Source organism: Tupaia chinensis, unplaced genomic scaffold (assembly GCF_000334495.1).
Source record: "Tupaia chinensis unplaced genomic scaffold, TupChi_1.0 Scaffold138517_1, whole genome shotgun sequence".
In the NCBI taxonomy this organism is placed as follows: domain Eukaryota; kingdom Metazoa; phylum Chordata; class Mammalia; order Scandentia; family Tupaiidae; genus Tupaia; species Tupaia belangeri.
Genome location: NW_006198412.1, coordinates 1,151,501 through 1,163,187, shown reverse-complemented (window position 1 = coordinate 1,163,187; position 11,687 = coordinate 1,151,501). Strand labels below are relative to the sequence as shown.

The 11,687-nt window shown below is 42.9% G+C and overlaps 1 long non-coding RNA gene across 2 annotated transcripts in view; it reads right to left on the bottom strand.

Moving 5' to 3' along the window:
• LOC102484975 (uncharacterized) overlaps positions 1-1,944 on the bottom strand; it is a 16,706-nt gene extending 14,762 nt beyond the window's left edge. Inside the window, exons 1-4 of one of the 2 annotated variants that reach the window (XR_336428.1) lie at positions 1,877-1,944; positions 1,378-1,444; positions 1,237-1,278; positions 248-310 (exon numbers count right to left, since the gene is read on the bottom strand). This is a non-coding gene — a long non-coding RNA (uncharacterized LOC102484975). The remainder of the gene's footprint in view (positions 1-247; positions 311-1,236; positions 1,279-1,377; positions 1,445-1,876) is intronic. The other variant, XR_336427.1, reaches the window with a different exon arrangement.
• Positions 1,945-11,687: the final 9,743 nt, after the last annotated feature.

The window sequence follows — 11,687 nt, the reverse complement described above, 5'->3', positions numbered from 1 at the left end:
GGAATGCAATGCTCTGTGTGCTAGACCCACATGGGACTGTCCTGGGTTTGCATCTAGAGGCTTCCCTATGCACACTGGGCATATGCAAATACACCTTCTATCCAGGCTTTCTGAGGCTAGGATGGATTATGGTAAGAAGGTCCTGTTGGAGGTATTTTTCCCTCTCTCACTTTCTCTTTCTCTCATGGGAGAAAGAAAGAAAGAAAAAGAATCTTTTAGAAATAAAAAATATAAATTATATTCTTACCTCTTCACAAGGTCAGCTTAATAGCTTTCTCCCTGTTTACTCAGCACAAAGTCAAGCATTTGCCTGTAGGAAACAAGTTAGTCAAGCTTTATAGAAGCACTTTAGAAGCCAGTGTATGGGACCAGCAGATGGCATAATGGTTATGTCACTGTACTCCCAAATGGTCAACCATGGTTTGAGTCCTGGACTGGTGACTTGAAACTCACCCTAGGCATGTGTGCATGCATGCTCAAAATTCCAAGAGGAGAATGCATAAGGGATTGTGGCATAGCCATCCCCACACTGGGGGATGATTTCGTTTTTCCTCGGGAAAAGCACTGCCCCCAAAAAAAAAAAAAAAAAAAAAAAAAAAAAATAGAAGCCAATGTAGCTTACATGTCTGAGTAGGTCTCTGGTATACTTGATCACACTGCATACGTTGACGACATGAGAATAATTTGTAGGCATTCTGCCCTTTTATTCACAAGTACTTTATTATGCATTTCATATATATATATATACACACACACACACACACACACACACACATATATATACATATATATATATATTTTTTTAAAGATGTATTTATTTATTTAATTTTATTTGTTATTATTATTATTTTAAAGTTTGACCAGAGAGACAGATAGAAAGAGAAAGTGAGAAAGCAAGCCGCTAGGTTCAGGACTCAAACCACAGTCAGCATGTAGGAGTCCAACACCTTAACCACCAACTGCTGGCCCCTATAGTGTATTTTCAAAGAAAATATCACATAACATATAATGTATTAGTGTTATATGTAATTCATGATGTATTATGTTTATCAAGCTCTATAGTCCATACATTCAAATTTCATAATCATTCTGACAATGTCTTTTATAAACATTTGTTATGGTGCCAATAACAAGTGCCAATCTAGGATCACACATGGTAACTAGTTGCCATGTCTCTTTAGTTCCTGTAATTCTAGAGCAGGTCCCCAGCCACTCTCTGTTACTGCTTTTACTCACAAGAATAAACGGAAAGCCAAAGATCACCAGTCAGTTGAGTTACTTCCAAACCATAAAAGAAAAAGCAAACAAGTAAACATAAAGGACCAGGAAGAAATGAATTCAATTCAGAAACCAGAATAAAGCATTTAAAATAGTTACCTAACGTTCTCAGGGGAATAGAGGAGACTATAATCATGGAACAAGAGCAAGGTAACAGGAAAAGCTCCTGCGAATAAAAAATATGTTATTAAAATTTCAAGAGTCGCTAGGAAGGTTAGAGGATAAGGTCCAGGTATTCTTTTTTTTATTACATAATTATGCTAATCTTTCATTAGTTCAAAAGCACTTTATAAGAAAATGTAAGTATGGCATTCCAATAGGAATGTATACCAAAGTCCAGGTATTCTTATAAGAATGCAAATTAACAGAAGTACAAAGAACTAAAAAAAATGGTAAAATATTTTAAAATGCAGAGAATCAGCCCAAAAAGTCCATCATCAGGCTAATAGGAGTTTTTGAAAGAGAGAAGAGTTAAACCAGAGGAGAGGTGATTATAAAATATAATACAAGAACATTTTCCAAAACAGAAGTACATTATCTTCAAATAGAAAGAGGCCATAGAAAATCTGCACGTAATAGGCAATAAATAAATACTCACCGAGTGAATTCATTAAAGCATTAGGTCTTCGAGAAAACAAAACGAAGTAGACAGTCGCTCCTCTCTTGGAGTTCACACTGGAAAGAAATAGTATTGCCAACTGGCGAGATGGGGGTGAAGGTGACCGGATCCCACATGGTTGATTGTGCAGTTAGAGTCCTGGACTTGGTGGTTGGAAAAACACACCAGGCATGTGTGCATGCATGCCTCAAATCACAAAGGAGGGAGATGTGGAGGAGGAGGGATTGCGGCCTGACCATCCCCTATGGGGATACTTTCTCTCTCTCTCTGTCAAGTAAATGCACATTCCCACTAAAAACTTCTTTAAAAAGGATAAATACTTATTAGATATCCAAGTCCAGGGGCCAGCAGGTGGCATGGTGGTTAAGGTCCTGGACATTCCCACATGGTTGGCCACAGTTCGAGTCCTGGATCTGGTGACTTGCTTTCTCACTTTCCCTCTTTTTCTATGTCTCTCTATGGTCAAATTAAAATAAGTAAATAAATAAAAATAAATAAATAAATAAATCTTTAAAAAAAAAAAAAAACCTCCAAGCCCAGTGTTCTGCTTTATTGGATTTTTTGGTTTGTAGAGAAAAGGGAGAGTGGAAAAGACTGTGCTTTGGCACAGAACTTATTTTATTTTACGTTTTCTCCTTTTATTCGTAGTAGAGCATGCATACATGAAAATGAGAGCGGGAGAGTGAGATGAACACCCTCACAGGGGATCTTGGGCACTCACACCTGTGCCCAGCATGTGTCAGGGTTATTCGGTATACTCTGGGGATTCTAACTGCAGCTGCCATGGAGGAGAATTTTTTTTGAGTAGTACATTACCATTGCATCCCAGAGCTGGCTTTTGGCATTAAATTTTAACTTTTACAACTCTTTTTTTTTTTTTTTTTGTGAGGCTTTTGCCTTAGAGCTTGTGCGCTAGCCAGAGAGAGAGAGACAGAAACAGTGAGAGGGAAGGCGAGAAATCATCCTCCAGGGGGATGACCATTCCTCAATCCCTTCTCCTCCATTCTCCTCCTGGGATTTTGGGCACGGATTTTGGGCACGCATGTGCATACGCCCAGCGTGAGTTTCAAGCCTCCAGTTCCAAGACCCAAACCGTAGTCGGCCATGTGAGAGTCCAGCAATGTAACTGCTATGCCATCTGCTGTCCCCCTAAGCTTTACTGTTTTCATATTATTTACTAGAGAGCATGTGTGCTTGCCAGAGAGAGAAGAAGGAGAAAGCACCTCCCAATGGGCTTTGTAGTCATACCACAATCTCTTCTCTATTTTCATGTCCTGTTGGGACTTGGGGCACATAGTGTGTTTTGTAAGCTACTGGGTCCAGGACTCAAACTCATGGTCAGCCATGTGGGATCCAGCTCCCTCAACCATCAGGCCACAGGCCGGCATTGGCACTGACTTCTGTTGGTGGGAGAAGGCAGTCGTCATGTGGCCAAGGCTACAAGTTTAAGAATAATTAACAGACTGCTAATAGAGTCACAGCTGATTGTGTTTTAGATTGCTTTAGTTTTCTTTCTCTCTATTTAAGGGCACTAGACTCCCACATGGCCAATCACGGTTCGACTCCCAGATCTGGCGGCTTGATTTCTCATTTCCTCTCCCCCTTTCTCTCTCACTCTGTCCCTCTATGGTCACATTAAAATAAATAAATAATGTTAAGTAAAGTAATTCTTAAAAAGCAAAAAAATGGAAATTCTAAAGAAGACTACAAAAAAAAGCCATCCAAAATCCAAAATGAATTAAATGAGTTTAGTAAAATCATAGGATATAAGAAAAACACATACATACATATATATACACACACAAACATGTATGTATATACGCTAGGAAGGACTACTTGGCTGCTGAAATTAAAACATATTATTTACCATTTTTTTTTTTAGATATTTTTGCTACAGGGCGTGTGTACTCCCTGGAGAGACAGAGAGAAACAGATAGACAGAAAGTGAGAAATCATCCCCTGGGGAGACGGCTAAGTCACATCCTTTCTCCTCCATTCTCTTCTCAGGATTTTGAGCACACATGCACATGTGCCCAGCATGAGTTTCAAACTGCCAGGTCTGGGACTCAAACTGCAGTGGACCACGTGGGAGTCCAGCAACATAACCGTTATGCTATCTGCTGGTCCCTTTAAAAAAAAAAAAAAAAAGAAATACTTAGGTGTAACTCTAATAAACACCTATAAGACTTGTATTCAGAAAGCCACATGATGCTGATGAAAGAAATAAAAAATATAAATGAATGCAGAGACATGCCATGTGTGTGGATTGAAAATTAACAAAATAAAGATATCGATTTTTTCTAAATAAATATACATCTAATACAAATCCCAGTAAGAGAAGAAAAAATTAAAACAGAAAAAAAAAGAAAAACAAAACAAAATCCCAGTAAGTTTGTTTGTTTGTTTTTTTTTTGTATATATAGATAGAATTATTCTAAAATCTATGTGGAAGAGCAAAGGAACAAGACTAGCTAAATTAATTTTGAGAAATAAGAATAAATTTGGCTAGCTGATAGTGTGGTGGTTAAGGAAGCTGAATCTTACATGGCCCTCTGTGCAGTTTGAGTCCTGGACCCAGCAGCTTGAAAAACACACGGGGTACACAAGAAGAAAGTAGGAGGAAACCATCTACCAAACTTGAAGACTTACTTTTCATTTCAATGTCCAAGACTATGTAGTTATCGGCAGAAGAACTGACACACAGACCAATGAAATGGAATAAGGAAACCCAGACATAGACTCACACAAATATGCCCAAGTGATTTCTTTTAGAAACAGCTTTATTGGACTATAGTTCACACGCCATACAATTCACCTACTCAAGTCAATGGAAAGGCTTTTAGTATATTTGAAGAACTGTGCTGCCGTCATTACAATCAATTTTACATAACTTTTCTCATTCCCCTAAATACTCAAGACCTTTTTCTCAAATGACCTTATTCCCACCAGCTCTAGACCAACCACTAATCTGCTTCCTGTCTCAATAAATCTGCCTATTCTTGAGATTTCATGCCCAACTTATTTTTTGGCAATTTATTAGTGGTAAAAAAAATCTTTTTAGCAAATAATTTGGGTACATATAGACATGTATAGGCAAAAATAGATCAACTAATCAGCCTTGGGCCAAGTCTCAGCCTTGTGAAAAAAATTAACTCAAAATGGGTCATGAACTTAAATGCGAAATACAAATGTATAAAACTTCTACAAAAAAAAAAAAGAAAATTGGAGAAAATATTTGTGATCTAGACAAAGAGTTTTTAGGTTTGACACCAAAAGCATGATGCATAAGAGGAAAACCAAAATTATAAATTATTGCTCTGCAGAAGCCCTTGCTAAGGGGATGTAAAAGTGAGCTTAAAAGTGGGAAGAAATATTTGCAAACCATGTATCTCACAATGACTCGTATGTAGAATATATAAAGAACTCTAACAACTCAACAATAAAAAACAAACAAACAAACAAACAAAAAAACCACTCCAGCTAGACCATGGGCAAAAGATATAAACATTTATTTCACAGAAGACACACGAGAAGCTGCTTGACAGTATTAGCCATTAGAGGAATGAAAATTAAGACCAGAATGAGATACCATCAGACACCTCACAGAATGGCTGAAAAAAGTAGCGACACCACCAAATGCTGATAATGATGTGGAAAAACTGATCACTTACATATTACTGGTGGGAATGTAAAATGTTACAGCCACTCTGAGAAGAAAAATAATAAAAAACCAAATATGTAACTACCATACGACCCAGCAATTACATATACACTTATCCCAGAGAAAAGGAGCCAAATATTCACATAAAAACCTGGACGCTTACGTTTATAACCGCTTTATTCATAATAGCCAAAATCTGAAAATGACTCGGATGTCCTTCAGTGGGTGATTGATTAAACAAAACTGTGATACATCTAAACCAAAGACTATTACTCAGCAGTAAAAAGAGAAGACTGGGGGCCGGGTGGTGGCACAAAAGTAATGCAACCAGATCCACACGGGAAATGTCCTGGGTTCACATGCTGGGACCTCCCTGAGTAGGCGGGACAGACTTCCATGTCTGTTATCTAGGCCACCTGGGACTGAGGATGGACCCTAGCTGAGGTGTGAGGTGTGAGGTGTGAGGATCCTACTGGGGGTGCCTGTCTCTCTTTTTCTGTCTCTCATGGGAAACATGAAAAAAAAAAATTGAGAAAGAAAAAGAAAAAAGAAAAAGACCAATCAATACAGACCTGGATGCATTCCCAGAGAATTATGCTGAGGGGGTAAATAAAAAAGAACCTATCTCAGAAAGTCACATAAAACATGATTCCTAAACAGAACATTTAAAAACTCTTATTGTATTTATTTATTTATTTTAATTTGCCAGAGGGCATGTGTGGTCACCAGAGAGTGGGAATGAGGGAGGGGGAAAGCACCTCTAATGGGGCATGGTGATACCATCATCCCTTCTCCTTTTCTCCTTCATTTCTCCATCGTGCTGGGATTTGGGGTCAGCATGCACATGTGCTTGGCATGTTTTTAAGCTGCCAGGGCTAGGATTCATACCACATGGTTGCCATTTAGAGTCTGGCTCCCTTAATTATTAGGCCATGGGGCTAGCCCAAAGTAAACACAACATCCTTTTCTTTGGGGGTAGGGGAGGATTTTTGCTACAGGGCATGCACACTTACTGGAGACAGAGAGAGGGAATGCGAGAAATCATCCTCTAGGGGGGATGACCATGCCGCAATCCCTTTTCCATTTTCTTCTTGGGATTTTGGGCACACATGCACACGTGCCCAGCATGAGTTTCAAGCTGCTGGGTCCAGGACTTGAACCCTAGTCAGCCACATGGGAGTCCAGTGTTTTAGCCACTATGCCACCTGCTAGTCCCCACAACATTCCTGGTGACAAAATTTTAGAAACAGAGACTAGATTAGTGGTTCCTGAGGTTAACGAAGAGGAGGTAGTGGAAAAGAAGCGAGTGTGGGCTAGGCATGCCTCAGTGTGAACGGTGTACCCAGAGGAAGAACAGAGAGTTGAGGGCGGGTATAAAAAGGCAACATGAAGGATGCTTGTGGTGTTGGAAATGTTCTTTGGCTTCGTTCTTTGGTTTTTCAAGATATTACCATTAGGGAAAATTGGGCAAAGGGTATATGACTGTATTAGTTTTCGCCACTGCAGGAATCTACATTTATGTTAAAATGAAAAATTTAGGGAACCAGCAGTTAGCGTAATGGCTATGTTGCTGGACTCCCACGTAGTCGACCGCGGTTTGTGTCCCGGACCCGGTGGCTTAAAACTCATGCCGGGTGCATGTGCGTGCGTGCCCAAGATCCTGAGAGGAGAATGGAGGAGAAGGGATTGCAGAGTGACCATCCCCCCTGGGGGGTGATTTCTCACTTTCTGTCTCTATGTCTCTGTCTGGCGAGCGCACGCGCCCTACAGTGAAAATCTCTCAAAAAAAAAAAAAAAAAAGAAAGAAAAGTTTAAGGTAGGGGACCAGCAGGTGGAGTGGATGGTAAGGTGACTGGATCCCACATGGCCAACTACGCCGTTTGAATCCTGGACCCAGTGGATGAGAATCACACCAGGCACATGTGAGTGTGTGCCCAAATCCTGAGAAATAAATGGAGGAGAAGGGTGGTAGCATAACTATTCCCCCCGGAGGGGAGGGGCAGTGATTTCTCACGTTTCCTCTCTGTGTGTGTCTCTCTGGCAAGTGCTCATGCTCTGTAGCAAACTAAAAACAAGCAAAAAAAAAAAATAGTTTAAGGTAAAAAAAAAAATACATCCTAAAGCATTTGAATTATAGGACATTCTTGAGAAAAACCAAACAGTGGAGATGGAGAACCGATTGGTGGGGATCAGGGGCTAGGAGTAGATGAGGGTGTCGCTGTACAGGCATCATGCAAGGGGAGTTTGCTAGGACAATGAAGTGGTTCCATATGCTGCTTAAAGGGAGAGCTACATAAACCTGTATGTATATTAGAACTTACAGGCCTATACACCCAAGAGAGGTAATATTAGTGTATAATCATTAAAAAAAAAAGAAAGAAAGAAAAAGAAAAAGGACCTGACACCACTTGGTGTGATGGTTAAGGGAGCTGGCTCCCACAGTTTAAGTCCTGGGTCCAGCAGCTTGAAAAACATGCCAGGCTCATGTGCGTGTGTGTGTGTTTGTGTGTGTGTGTGTGTGTGTGTGCGCGCACACACATGCCCAAAATCCCAAGAGGAGAATGGAGAAGGGATTGCGCCATGGCCATGCTCCCAGGGATGGTTTTCTCCCTCTCTATCTGTCTCTCTATGATGAACGCACATACCCCATAGCAAAAATTTAAAAAGAAAAAAAAATTAGTAATGCACATGCAGCTCATTTGGTTTTTATAGTTTAAATTTTCTTGACTCTTTATAGGTTTGGAAGATGTTCTGAAGACCTTCACTGGGGAGATCATAATTTGGAATCAGAAGACTTAGTCTCGTACCATGGCTCCACCATTGCTTGGTGTGCAATCTTAGTGTGTAATCGTTATTTTCATCTATAAAACTACTTCACAGAGTTGTTCTGAGGATTAAATTGTATTAGACCCTAGAGTAATTGTAGGAGGCCTGCAATTCCATAGGTCTTTATATAGAAAATAAATTGCACACTTTAAACATAGCCATCTGACTATTTAAAAAATTTATTTAAGGGGCCAGCAGATGGCATAGTGGTTATGTCACTGGATTCCCACATGGTTGACTGTGGTTTGAGTGGCAAACTTGGCTTGAAAATCACACTGGGTGTGTGTGCATATGCGTGCCCCAGATCCCAAGAGGAGAATGGAGGAGAAGGGATTGCAGTGTGGCCATTCCTCTGGGGGGTGATTTCTCACTCTCCCTCTGACTGTTTCTGTCCCTTTATCTCTCTAGTGAGCACACACACCCCACAGCAAAAACCTTTTAAAAGATGTATTTAAGGTATTTATGCTAATTTTTTAAAATAGATTTTTGCTATAGGGTGCGTGCCCTTGCCAAAAAGACAGAGAGAAGGAAAGTGAGGAATCCCCTCCTCCAGGGAGGACGGCCACACCACAATCCCTTCCCCTGCATTCTCCTCTCAGGATTTTGGGCACACATACATGTGCCTGGTGTGAGTTTTAAGCCTTCCAGTCCAGGAGTCAAACCGCGGTTGACTTTGTGGGAGTCCAGCAACGTAACAATTACACCATCCGCTGGTCCAGGATTAATGTTTTTTTGATCTCTGAAAGCTATGTATGAGTGTTCTTTCATGTGGAGGGCTTATTTTTGCATAAAAGCATAAAAGGTCTCAATACTTGAAAATATTGGGGGTCAGAGTGCTCACCCCTGGTACATCGAGGAGCTGCTCGGTCTGCAGCTCCTGTCACTGGTGGCATGGGCGCGGCCCCTGTCACTGGTGGCAGGGGCGGCAGCTGCAGCCACAGCAGTGTTAGCAGCAATAGCAACAGCATGTGAGAGTCGTCATCGCCGTCACAGCCACAATGTCTCACGTGCATTATCTGTCTGATCTTCACGGTGACCTGGGAGGGGCAGAGGGTAGAGGCCAGGGCCAGCCGATGGCAGGCATGGTGGTTAAGGTGCTGGATCTCACATGGCTGACTGCACGGTTGGAGTCTCAGATGTGGATGCTTGAAAATCATGGTGGGTGCACGCGCACGCACGCCTAAAGTCCCAAGAAGAGAATGGAGAAGAAGGGTTTGCAGTGTGGCCATCCCTCCTGGGGGGTGATTTCCCACTTTCCCTCCCTCTCTTTCTCTGTCTCTCTGATGTCTGCACATGCAAATTAAAAGAAGAAAGAAAGAAAGAGAGAAAGAAAGAAAGAAAAAGGCAGAGCTGTATTTTATGGTGAGAATATTCAATTTAGAGAGGATAACTCCATTTCGAAGATCTTGCCATTCAAACTGCCATATTTGAGAATAGCACCCAAGTTTTCCAACTTGGAAGCACCACATGGAGAAGCCAGGGAAGGAGGCCATCTTACTATCGAAGGGATGTTTTTTCTTACATATAGAAAAAAAAAAAAAGCATTTTGCAGGTAACTGATTCCTCAGCAGTCCAACATGTGGATAAGCAGACAAGTGACATTCTGAGATGCTTCCTGTCTCCTGCCTTTGACTTTGGCAAGTAAATCCCTTTGCCTTGGAAACCAGTCAGACCCAACTGGGAATCAACCTAGTGAGTTAAGTGCACCTTCACAAAGAGCCCATCACCCCCAGGATTCTCTAGGCCCTTCAGTAAGGCTGTGGTGACTCTTGGGCGGCTTGACCCTCTGACCGAAAGAGACAGTGCTGGGTAGGTGGGGTGGGTGGGCACTCCGGGGTCCCAGTGTTGCCTCTATTACTAACCCCAACACCTCTCCAGTGAAATGCAGGAGCTTGACTTGATCACACGGCCCTTTCAGCTCCCATGTTCTGAGATGCTGACAGCAGAGATGTCCAGGGACAGCAGTAGGCACCCAAATCGAGCTGGAGCTGGACATCCTTCTGCTCAGAGACCGCAAAGGAAGGCTCAGCCCAAGCAGAGTGGGTCACAGAGGGAATGCTGTGTCATCTGATCTAAAGCTGATTCATCTTTTGAAAATGTGCTCTGGGGACATGTCCGTGAAGGACGTCACCGAGGTGGGGGAAGAATGTGGCCTGTTGTCTGGGCCCAGGACACAAAGGCCTGTCTGTGGGCACGTGGGCACTCCCGATCCAGGCGGATCAGCTGCTCTTGTTTCCTCCTTCGCCATCACAATACAAGTACAGAGTTACAGTCTGCCCTGCAGCCCCCGCCCCAGGAGAGCTGGCAGTGGGATCTCTGCCCACTGGGTGCCCGCTGAGCACCACCATAATACCAGCTTCCCGGCCCACTTGGCTCCTGGCGAGTCTAGAATTTCAGTAGCCTGCTTCGCTCTGCCCTCATTTACTGCCCTCTCTCGTCTTCCCTTTCTCTCACCCTCCCAGGCACACGTGTGAGTGGCAGATCCAGGGTGATCTGGACCTTGACGATCGCCAGAGAGCCAAGGCTGGAAGCTTGAGCGGCTACCAGCTGGGTGGTGGCCAGCCATGGCACAGGGTCATTCTAGAAACACTATTCTCAGGTAGTGGAGTGGCAGCCGCCCTGGCCCACCATCTCAGTCCCTAGGAAACCGGACAAGGGACATTCTTCTGCATGGGGTCTCTGCCAATGCCCCGAAAGGAGCCAATGTGGCACTAGGGTCAGAGAGCCTGGGATGCTAATACGAACTCAGACATGCGGAGTTACAGAAGTACTACAGGCAAGGGTCTTAATCTCCGTGAGTCTTAATCTCCCATTTATGTAAAATGAAGATCATAGTTCTCACCCCGGAGGATTGCTGAGAGCTTTTCAGCAGTGCCTAGCATGGAGCAGACACATAGAAAGGCCCAAAACAACACACATGCACGTGCATAGGCGTGTGCACACACACACACACACACACACACACACACTACACATCAGCCACTCAATATCTCCTTGCTCAGGACTTACTGAGTACCCTCTATATGAGTCCCCGTGCCAGACACATGGGGCACATCAGTAAGCTGAAAACCCCTCCCCTCGAGAAATGCAGCTGCTCGTGGAGGACAGCAAGAAACAATCAAGGTCATGAATAAGCAGAATACAGAGTGTGTTAGAAGGTGGTGAGGGCTGTCAGGAGGAGGAGTGGAGCAGGGTGAGAGGAATCAGAAGTGGGGCCAGTTCAGGAAGAGGCCTCACTGAGACACTGACATTTCTGTGAAGACTGGAAGGAGGTGGTGGGAGAGGGGAGCCAGGCCATTTTCT